Below are 10,198 nucleotides of genomic sequence, written 5' to 3' on the forward strand. Positions count from 1 at the left end.
ACTCAGGCATATAGGACCCCAACTACCTACAAACAAAAAAAATCTACACCTAGACACATAATAATCAAGATCCCAGAAAGCCACCAGAAGAACAAAATAGTACAAGCAGTAAGAGAAAAGAAACAAATCACATGCAAAGGAAAGCCCATCGGAATCACAGAAGACTTTTCAACACAAAGCCTTAGGGCAAAGAGAGCCTGGAATGAGATATTTCAAGTCCTAAAAGAGAACAACCTCCAACCTAGACTGAAGTATCCTGCAAAACTCTCTTTTAAAATGGATGGGGTAAGAAGACACTTCCATGACAAAGAACATCTGAGAAACTACATGAATAGCAAACCAGCACTACAAGCAATTCTAAGCAAGATCCTAGAAAAAGACAATGAAGGCACCAACACCATGAGGCCCAACAGAGCAAATCAAATAGGCAAGGCAAGAAACTAAAAGGAGAAGGTGAAAAAGTAAAAAGAGTCAACAAAAGGCCAATAACATGTCAATAATAAGTCAGTACATATCAGTTATAACCATTAATGTCAATGGCTTCAACTCACCAATCAAGAGAAATAGACTGGCAGAGTGGAATAAGAAGCAAAATCCAACAATATGTTGTACACAAGAAACACACCTAGTGCAAAAAGAAGCCCATAGACTGAAAGTGAAAGGATGGAAAACAATTCTCCATGTGACAGGAGCCCATAAAAAAACAGGGGTAGCAATCTTAGTTACAGACAAAGCAAATTTCAAACTAAAACTGATTCTAGTATTATATATGTAGGATGGTACTGTATCATACCTCTGTGAGTGTAAAATATCTTGTACCTGCTTTATGATACATAGTAGTGACCATGCTTTATCAGAGCTATTTTTAATGATATTACTCTAGAATATTCTCTTTTCAGATGCCCCTGTCACATGGAGATTTGTTTTCCATCCATTCACTTTCAGTCTATGGGCTTCTTTTTGCAGTAGGTGTATTTCTCATATACAACATATTGTTGGTTTTTGCTTCTTATTCCATTCTGCCAGTCTATTTCTCTTGATTGGTGAGTTGAGGCCATTGACATTGATGCTTATAACTGATATGTACTGACTTATAATTGACATGTTATTGGCCTTTTGTTGACTCTTTTTCCATTCACTTTCAGTCTATGGGCTTCTTTTTGCAGTAGGTGTATTTCTCATATACAACATATTGTTGGTTTTTGCTTCTTATTCCATTCTGCCAGTCTATTTCTCTTGATTGGTGAGTTGAGGCCATTGACATTGATGCTTATAACTGATATGTACTGACTTATAATTGACATGTTATTGGCCTTTTGTTGACTCTTTTTACTTTTTCACACCATAGGTTGGAGGTTGTTCTCTTTTAGTACTTGAAATATCTCACTCCAGGCTCTCCTTGCCCTAAGGGTTTGTTTTGAAAAGTCTTCTGTGATTCCGATTGGCTTTCCTTTACATATGATTTGTTTCTTTTCTCTTACTGCTTGTACTATTTTGTTCTTCTGGTGGCTTTCTGGGATCTTGATTATTATAGATTTTTTTTTTTTTATTGTGGCTAGTTGGGGTCCTATATGCCTTAGTTATCTGAATGTCAAATTCTTCCCCTCTGTTTGGGAAGTTTTCTGTTTTTAATTCTGTTAACAGCTTTTTAGTCATTTGTATTTTCTCCTGCTACTTCATGGATTCCTATCAGTTCTATGTTATTCTTCTTTGCATCATCTAGGAGTTGTTGGATTGATTTCTCATGATCCCCTACTGTTTTTAAGAGACCTCTCTTTTCATGGTCACTGACTACAATCTTATCTTCTATATCTGAGAGTCTATCTTCACATTCTTTTATTCTGTTGAATACACTTTCAATGGAGTGTTTAATCTCCAGGATATCTGTTCTAATCTGTTTTATGGATTCCATTTGTTTCCTATGTTGGGGGTTTATTTTTTCCATTTCTTTCTTATGCTGGGCCTTCCTGGCTTCTATCATGGTCCTGAGCTCATCTATTTTTTTGTCAGTTTTTGCTCTAGAGTCTCGAATCCTGAGTTCCATTTTGCTCACCATCTCTATGGTTATCTGGGAAATTATTTCTGATATGAATTTTTCTAGAGCCTGATTGATCTCTTTTCTTACTTCCTGTGGTTTGAGTTCACGGTGTCCTGGTGGTTCACTATTGTCCTTTTCATCCTCATTTGCCCTACTTTTTGCCATTGGTGAACTGGAAGTCTGTCTTTGTGTCTTGCATAAGTGTTTTCTCATTTTTATTTTTGTTGTCAGGCTGTCCTTGGTTTAATCTCTGGGTTATCACCCAAATCTTCCTGATATAGTTGCGTCCTATCTTCTGGGTCTCTAACGAACCACAGACATTCTCATCTTCATAACATCAGAGAAAACAGCTCATTGAATCAAGCAGGATCCTTTATCCCAACTGATACAATCAGCAACACATTAAGATCAAGCACAACTTGGAAACTGACCACCTGTGGTAGTCTCTAGTCTATCACCCATAAATCATTTGAATTAAATTGAAATCAAGAAGCTGTCCAGAACATGTCTGAGGTCAACAAACTTTTCATTATAGTATATTTACTGTTTAATGGCTCAGACAGAGCTAAGACACAAGACCCCTGCTCTCAGTTAGCTGATGACTGAACCCATGATGCAGACTGACTTTGCGTTGCAAGGTACAGATTGAGTTCCCCAAACTTCTGAATGGTTGAAATCCACACCATTCTATTACAGGTTTCCCACGCCCTTTCTTTAAAGATGTTCAAAGTTGTGAACTCAGAAAAATGCCCTTTTTGATAACCTCTGCGTCTGCAGAGCGGGTCCAAAGACTGGCAGAAGCAGGAGATTTGAGAGTGTGAGCGGGGGGTGGGGGTGGTAAGAGGCGTTATTGGGGTTCAGGGGCGCCTGTGTTGCTACCTTCCTGTTGCTTGAGTGATGGTGGCTCTGGGTTGGATAAGACATAGCTCACCTTCCTGCAGTGGATCTGGGCCCAGGCTACCTTCCGGGGTGCTGGAGGATGGTGGCTGGGGTGGGTACGATGGTGATGTTTTGCGTAAAGCATTCATGAGTAATTTTGTTGTTTTGCAAACTTCATAGGATATATAAGGCATCATAAAAAATATGGTGAATGTTTAAATTTAAAACAAAGCCACACTAAAGACATATTCCTATTAATCCTCCTCAGAATACTCCCTCTCTCTTCAAACATATTTGTTCCATCTTTCTTGCCATTTTCTGAAGCAGTGCAAGAAATTCTTTTGCATGAATGTTTGTTGTTGCGCTATCATGGATGTCTTCATATTTTGAAACAATTCAAAATCTTTACCTTGCATGGTCATTTTGGTTTTATGACAGATGCAGAAGTTGGGTGGGTTCAGCCAGCAGCAATGACAAAAGTGAATGTGGGCCAATTATAATGCTTTTTGGAACCAGCCTTTCATTGGATGGTACTTAGGGGCAGCATTCACCTAATTTTTTTAAAATCACACTTTGTGCAAAAGAGTACTTCAGAATTGCTTCAGAAGTGTCAAAGAAGTTGGAACAAGAATGTTTGAAGTGAGGAGAGTATTTTGAGGGAGATTAATGGCAACATATCTTTTAGTATAATAAAATTTAAAAAATACAACATTCACCATATATTTTGATCATCCCTTGTACTTACACAAACATATTATATAGTCTAATACACAGGCTAATAATGTAAAGTCTAATACAAAGTCTAATGCCATCTGCTGTTCCTCAGCTTCAAAACTACAGGGCACATGACCGTCCTGAATATTATAGACAGTTGTAACACAATGGTAAATATTTGTGTATCTAAATATCTCAATATAGAAAATGTACAGTAAAACTATTGGATGATAGGAGTTTTTAGCTCCTTTATTGGACCACTCCTGTATGTGTTGTCCATCCTTGACTCTAACATGACCATGCAGCCTGTGACTGCACAAAATTATGAGATGAACAGTGATTTTAAGCCCTAGAGATCTAACTTTAAATTTGTTCTGTGTGGGCCAGATAATCTCCTTGAACCCAGGGTCTTCACCAATATAACAAAACCTTTGGACCAAGTGACTGTTTAATTTTGTTAGCAGATGTTTGTACCAGTGATTCTCAAAGACTGTTCCCAGGAGTAGTGTCATCAGCATTAGCACTAGCTGAAACTTTGTTGGAATTGCCAACTTGCAGTCCCTGTTGTGGCTCTTTGTGTTTGATTGCTAGTTGTGTAATGAGCAATCTGTATTTCTGTATTCATAATCTCTCCAGACGACCCTGCTATGCCCATACATTCAAGTATCTCTAATATCAGACTAAGGAAACTTTTAGGGCTCTTTTATCAGTTGTCTTAGTTGCCAGACTAGTGGACAAAGAGGAAGAGCAAGTACGTATGTGCTTACCATGGCAGGAGTCATTAAGAAAAACAACAGTGTTCACATATGTATAGACCCTTGTACACCTGAAAGCTGTGCTCCTGTAACTGCATGGCTTTGTGGCTCATAGTCATGAAGTGCAGTAGTCGTCTTTCTAAAATGGACTCAGTGCTGTTGACAAAGCATATTGATTTATTTATTAGTTTACATTTGTTTTTTGACTAGTACACATTTGCAGCATATCATGATTACATCCATTGTGGGGAGTTTGCAAATTTTTGAGTGAACCATAGTATATCAATCTTTTCTTTGAAAATTCACCTTCCATGGAACATTGGTATTTTTGGTCTAAAGTTATATTTCTGCCCAGTTGTAAGTTTGTATTTAAAAATGAAAGTGGATTGGTAAATTTGGATATTTTATACTTTTTTAATGAATGAGAGGAGGAAAAGACAAGCTTTTTACCCCTTGATAATCAGTTGTAAATTATCATCAGATGGTTTTATCCATGATACTGTTGTCTGGAATTTGCCATTAGTAAGACCTTCCTTTTAAAGTTATTATACCTAGGATATTTTAGATTTGTTGCTCAGCTACTACATAATAGTTAAATGTAAATAAATAATATTACTAATCCAAATAAAATAATCAAAGGTAATAAATCATTTCTAGAAACATTATTTAATCTTCATAGTGATCAAAGACAATAATCAAAGTCAATGCTACTCAACATGCAGGTGTGGATTTCTGGAGGTCTGTGTACCCAAGACCAGTACAGAAATTAAGAGTAAATATTTAGAAATTCTTACAGCAGTTTAATGCTGCTGTAGATCAAAGTTTGTTTGTTTGTTTATTTATCTATTTATACCATGAATCAAACTCAGGACCTTGCACTTTCAAGGCAGGCTCAGTGCAGCTGAGCTAAATCCCAGGCTATTATTTTTCATGAATGAATCCATCTTCAATGGAGAGGAAAATTTTAAAATTTGGTCTCGTACCACAGCATTTGAAAACCTCATTACATGGACTAAGTGAAGCAGGTCCAGAAGAGTGAAGGGGGTTTGAAGATGTTATAGTCCTGGGGCCTGCATTAGCTGGCAGAAGAGCCATATCTAGAATCCAGTCTCTATTGTCAAGTCATTCTTTCACTAAGTCAGTCAAATGTTCATGTTGAATTTTTTAGCCTCTAAGGTGGTATTGATTTTAAGACATACCATTGACTTGAAAATAGCTCTTCAGGGAAGCAAATGCTGTCATAGTCAATGTGCACATTAGTGCAGAGGTGTTTCATGTTATTTTGTGTGGCATAAAAGATATATTTATTTTTATGAAAGAAAGCCAAAATGCTGTAGTTCTTGACATACTATTTAATTTTATGAAATCAATTTCACTATTGAAATTAGATTAGGAAACAGACATCTTGTATTTCCAGCAGCACACTGGAATCTATTTCCAGTGGTCTTATCACATGAATCCCTAAAGGAGTTGTTTTATGAATTAGTGGGCTCTCATATATAAAGAAGGTTTAAAAATAGGAGCAATCACATATGTGAGGAATTCAACATATGATATCATTTTCTCTAGTCATAACTGTGGATGGGTTATATTTAGGCAATTGATGATTTTAAGAAAATCTCACAGAAAATTTTGAAATCCATGCAGGAGAGCTCTGCATACTCATAAACCCAGAGTATGAAGCACAGAGCTTAACTCAAATATTAGTTAAATGAATGTATGTATTTTTCTGAGGGTGGTTTACATGAAGTAATATGAAGAATTCCCTATTCAGACTGAAGGGCTCTGTTACTTGAGATGGCTTAGAAAGATTCACAAAAGGAATATAGACCTGGGTTGGACCCCGAGGAAAGAAAAAAAAAAAAAAAGAAAATTCAGGCTGAATATGTACTATGACTAGATTAGTGGTGTCAAGATATGAAGTAGAGTTTGAATCCCAGAAATAAGTTGAGATTTGGAAAATGTATTTTTTGTATTCAGACAAAAAATTTTCTTGTAAAAGTATACGGTAAGATTTTGGGGGCTGGGGATTTAGCTCAGTGATGCTGTTGCCCTCCTTGCAAGCCCAAGGTCCCAAGTTTGACCCCCACTGCCTGGGGGTGCCTCAGACCTATTGGATATGAACCTTTAGGGCAGGGGATTTAGCTCAGTGGTTCTGGTGCCTTCCTCACAAGGACAAGAACCCGAGTTTAATCCCAGGTGCAAAAAAAAAAAAAAAAAAAAAAGATTTTGATGCGTAACTAGAACTATAATTGTTCTTTGCTGCTTTATTTTGAAATAATTTGTTCAAAGCAGAGGGTCTTCCTTGACTCTTTTCCTTTTTGTATTATACCTAACACTAATATGAAAATTATAAGAAACAGGCTCACAAGCATGATTAATTTTTTTTGGTACTGGGGATTGAGCTCGGGTCCTTGCGCTTGCAAGGCAGGCTACCGAATCGCTGAGCTAAATACCTGGCCCAAGCATGATTCTTTCTGAGCATAGAGCCAGTTTTTTAATTCACACAGTCTGACTCCAGAGTCTTGATATATTAAGTCATAGCCTTGCTTCTCCTGACCAGAGCCATAATCTCAATAAAATCTACCCCATGAAAAAAATCTGCAGTGCCACTTTCTTTTCCTCTGTTCCCCCTTCCTATCTCTTGCTGGATTACTTTGTAATTCATTACTCCCCATTCTTCATATTGCAGCCAATGTAATCTTTTTTTAAAATGTGAATTAAACCGTTCTTTTCCTGCTTGGAAACTTCATATGTCTCCTTGTTGTCCTTGGGTGCAAATTTGAAATCTGTCCATATCCTGTGAGACCATCTACTTGTTCCCTTATGATCCTTCTGCCAGTATTTCCCATGGTTACTCAGTTTTGGCCACAGGGTCTCCTTCTAAGACCACCAGTGGATCAAACTCTTTCTTCCTAGACTCTGCAAAGCTCAGCTACCAGTCTACAACCCACTTGCTTACTAGTCTTATTGCTAAATGGTACTCATTTTCAGAATGCATCTGAAATATCCCTTCTTAAAAGCCTTCAATGAACTTCCCAATCTTTACATCTCTCAGAATATTCTCTTCTAGTATGTTCTACGTTTCTTTTAAAAATAGTACTTATCCTGGCTTGAAATTCTATAAACTATCAATTTTCTCACCAGATTGTAAATTTTATAAGTAAAAGGGTTATGATGACTGAATCCTTAGTATTTTGTGTAGTGCCTGTGTGCCCTATAAACACTTGCAAAATGGAAAATGTTATTTTTATATTGCTATTTAGCATCAAAATTATTGCAAATATTTGACTTCAAAAATGAAGGCAGGGTTTGAAAATTCTTTGAATAAACATACAGCTATGATTAAATTCTTAGTCCTTTTAAAAATTCAATTTTTATACTGATGAAAACTTCTTCACCTTCTGACATTGGACTGTGAGTCTTATGTTGTAAAGGCAATGATTTTTTAAATGCATGTTATCTGTTTCTTGAGCTTTCAGATTTTCTTTACACATCAATATGAACAGACACTCAACAATTTTTTGCTTTTTCTTTTAACGTTGAAAGTGGTGTATTTGTGGCAGGGATGCTACCAGTCTCTTGAATATCCATTAGTTCTTTTTAATATTAGAGATTGTATCTGGGCACATGAACATCTAGCTAGAGACTAAATTTCTAAGTTTTCCTTTCTGCTAGGTGTGACCATGTGAAAGTTATAGCCTATAAGATATAAACTGAAGTGATAAAGGCACTGAGTTGTGACCTTAGAAGGGAAGGTTCTTTCTTCTTTTCAGTGGTGTAGGAGCTCTAGTAACCATCTTTTACCATGAGAAGGAAATAGGATGTTGAGGATGAAAAAGCAACATGACAGAAAAGGCTTGCTTTTTTTTAAAGAAAGCAAGCCATATTACCCTTGAACAATAAGTGATTGAACTCTTTTGTAACAGCAGTTAACCTGACAGCCTAACATAAAATATTATCCACTCCATTTAGCACTTAGCTTTTTGAATCTCAACAATATTTCTTGACATTCTTTCCAAATCAGAGGTGATTCTAAGGCAGCAAAATCAGTGTCTAATGTGGGAGAAAGGCATACACGATGCAGCACTGGTTTCCTGTGGTGGACTCTGCAGTGCCAGTGTCTCTCATTCGCCCATCATAAATATTGTAGAGACCTATCACGCACTTGTTGATTTTCCTGCAATGCATTCTTCATATAGTTAATAGGAGCTTGGGCCAGGGATTTAGCTCAGTGGTTCTGCTGCCTGCCTCAGAAGCGCAAGAACCTGAGTTCAGTCCCCGGTACTGGAAAAAAAAAAAAAGGAGTTTTGTGGGAGCAAAACCAAAACATTTGAAGATATGTTATTTTAATTCATGTTGAATTTATTAAGCTGAAAAACATAATGGCTTAGTTTTCCTAATCCTTTAATATCTGTTTTATTTTTTGTAAATTGCAATTTTTGTAAAAAAATATGCATTTCACTTAATTTTTGACTAGTTTGCAATTTGCTATTAATACCACATATTAACTCGGTGAATTAATAAAATTTCTTAAAATATTTTAAGATATATTTACACATTTAAAAATCTGATTATTCTAAAATATTTTAAGAATATTAATTTTTAATAAATGAATATAATGTTTTGGAAAAAGATGGCAAACAAAAGCTAAGCATTTAAGCGACCACATTGATCTCATAAACTTATGGTTATAAATTAAATGTGTCTTAATCTCTTAAACTTCTAGATCCTACTTTAAAATGTAATCAAATCAAATAATCACATCTATACTATTAACTTATAAATTATTCAGATATATTATTTAGTATCAAAAATTTTAAATAAGGACAGTGTCAAAAGAACTCATGTTTACTATTTTCTTTCTCTCTCTGCCTGTCTCTTTCTCTCCCCATAAGGTCTCTCTGTGTTGCACAGGCTGGCCTTCAGTTCCTGATCTCAAGCAGTCTCCTGTCCTGCCTTAGCTCTCCAAGCAGATGGGACTAAAACCATGTACTACTCACTACACTTGACTGCTTATTCTTAAATTTTACTTAAGAAAATTATTACTATATATTTGACTTACTTATTCATTTACATTTTCAGTGCTAGCAAAACTTATTGCCACACACACACACACACACACACTCAAAGAATAGATTTAAAATCTTGGCCAAGAATTAGGCCAATTATTCAAGCCCATATACTTTCTTGCAACCTAAGGCATTTTCTATTTCTTCCAGTTTTTAACCATTGTTTTAAAACTGTTGATTGTCAAATAATGATAGTTTAATTTCTTCCTTTCCTATCTTTATTGCTTTAATTTCTTTCTCTTGTCTAATTGCTGTGGCTAATGTTTCCAGAACTATATTGAAGAGAAGTGGTGATAGTGGGCATCCTTGTCTTGTTCCTGATTTTAACATGAAGGTTTTCGGTTTTTGGCCATTCAATATGATGTTGGCTGATGGTTTTTCATAAATAGCCTTTATTAAATTGAGGTATAGACCATCTATTCCAATTTTTTGCAGGGTTTTTATCATGAATGGGTGTTGAATTTTATCAAATGCTTTTTCTGTATCTATTGAAAGGATCATATGGTTTTTGTCCTTGACTTTGTTAATATAATGTATTACATTCACTGACTTTCGTATGTTGAACCACCCTTGCATCTCTGGAATAAATCCGACTTGGTCATGATGGATGATCTTCTTAATAATCCTCTGTATTCTGTTTGCTAGTATCTTATTAAGGATTTTTGCATCTATATTCATTAAGGAGATTGGTCTGTAGTTCTCCTTTTTGGTTGTATCTTTCTCTGGTTTGGGAATCAGAG

This window comes from Fukomys damarensis, unplaced genomic scaffold (genome assembly GCF_012274545.1).
Source record: "Fukomys damarensis isolate Sample0158 unplaced genomic scaffold, DMR_v1.0_HiC HiC_scaffold_36, whole genome shotgun sequence".
NCBI lineage: Eukaryota > Metazoa > Chordata > Mammalia > Rodentia > Bathyergidae > Fukomys > Fukomys damarensis.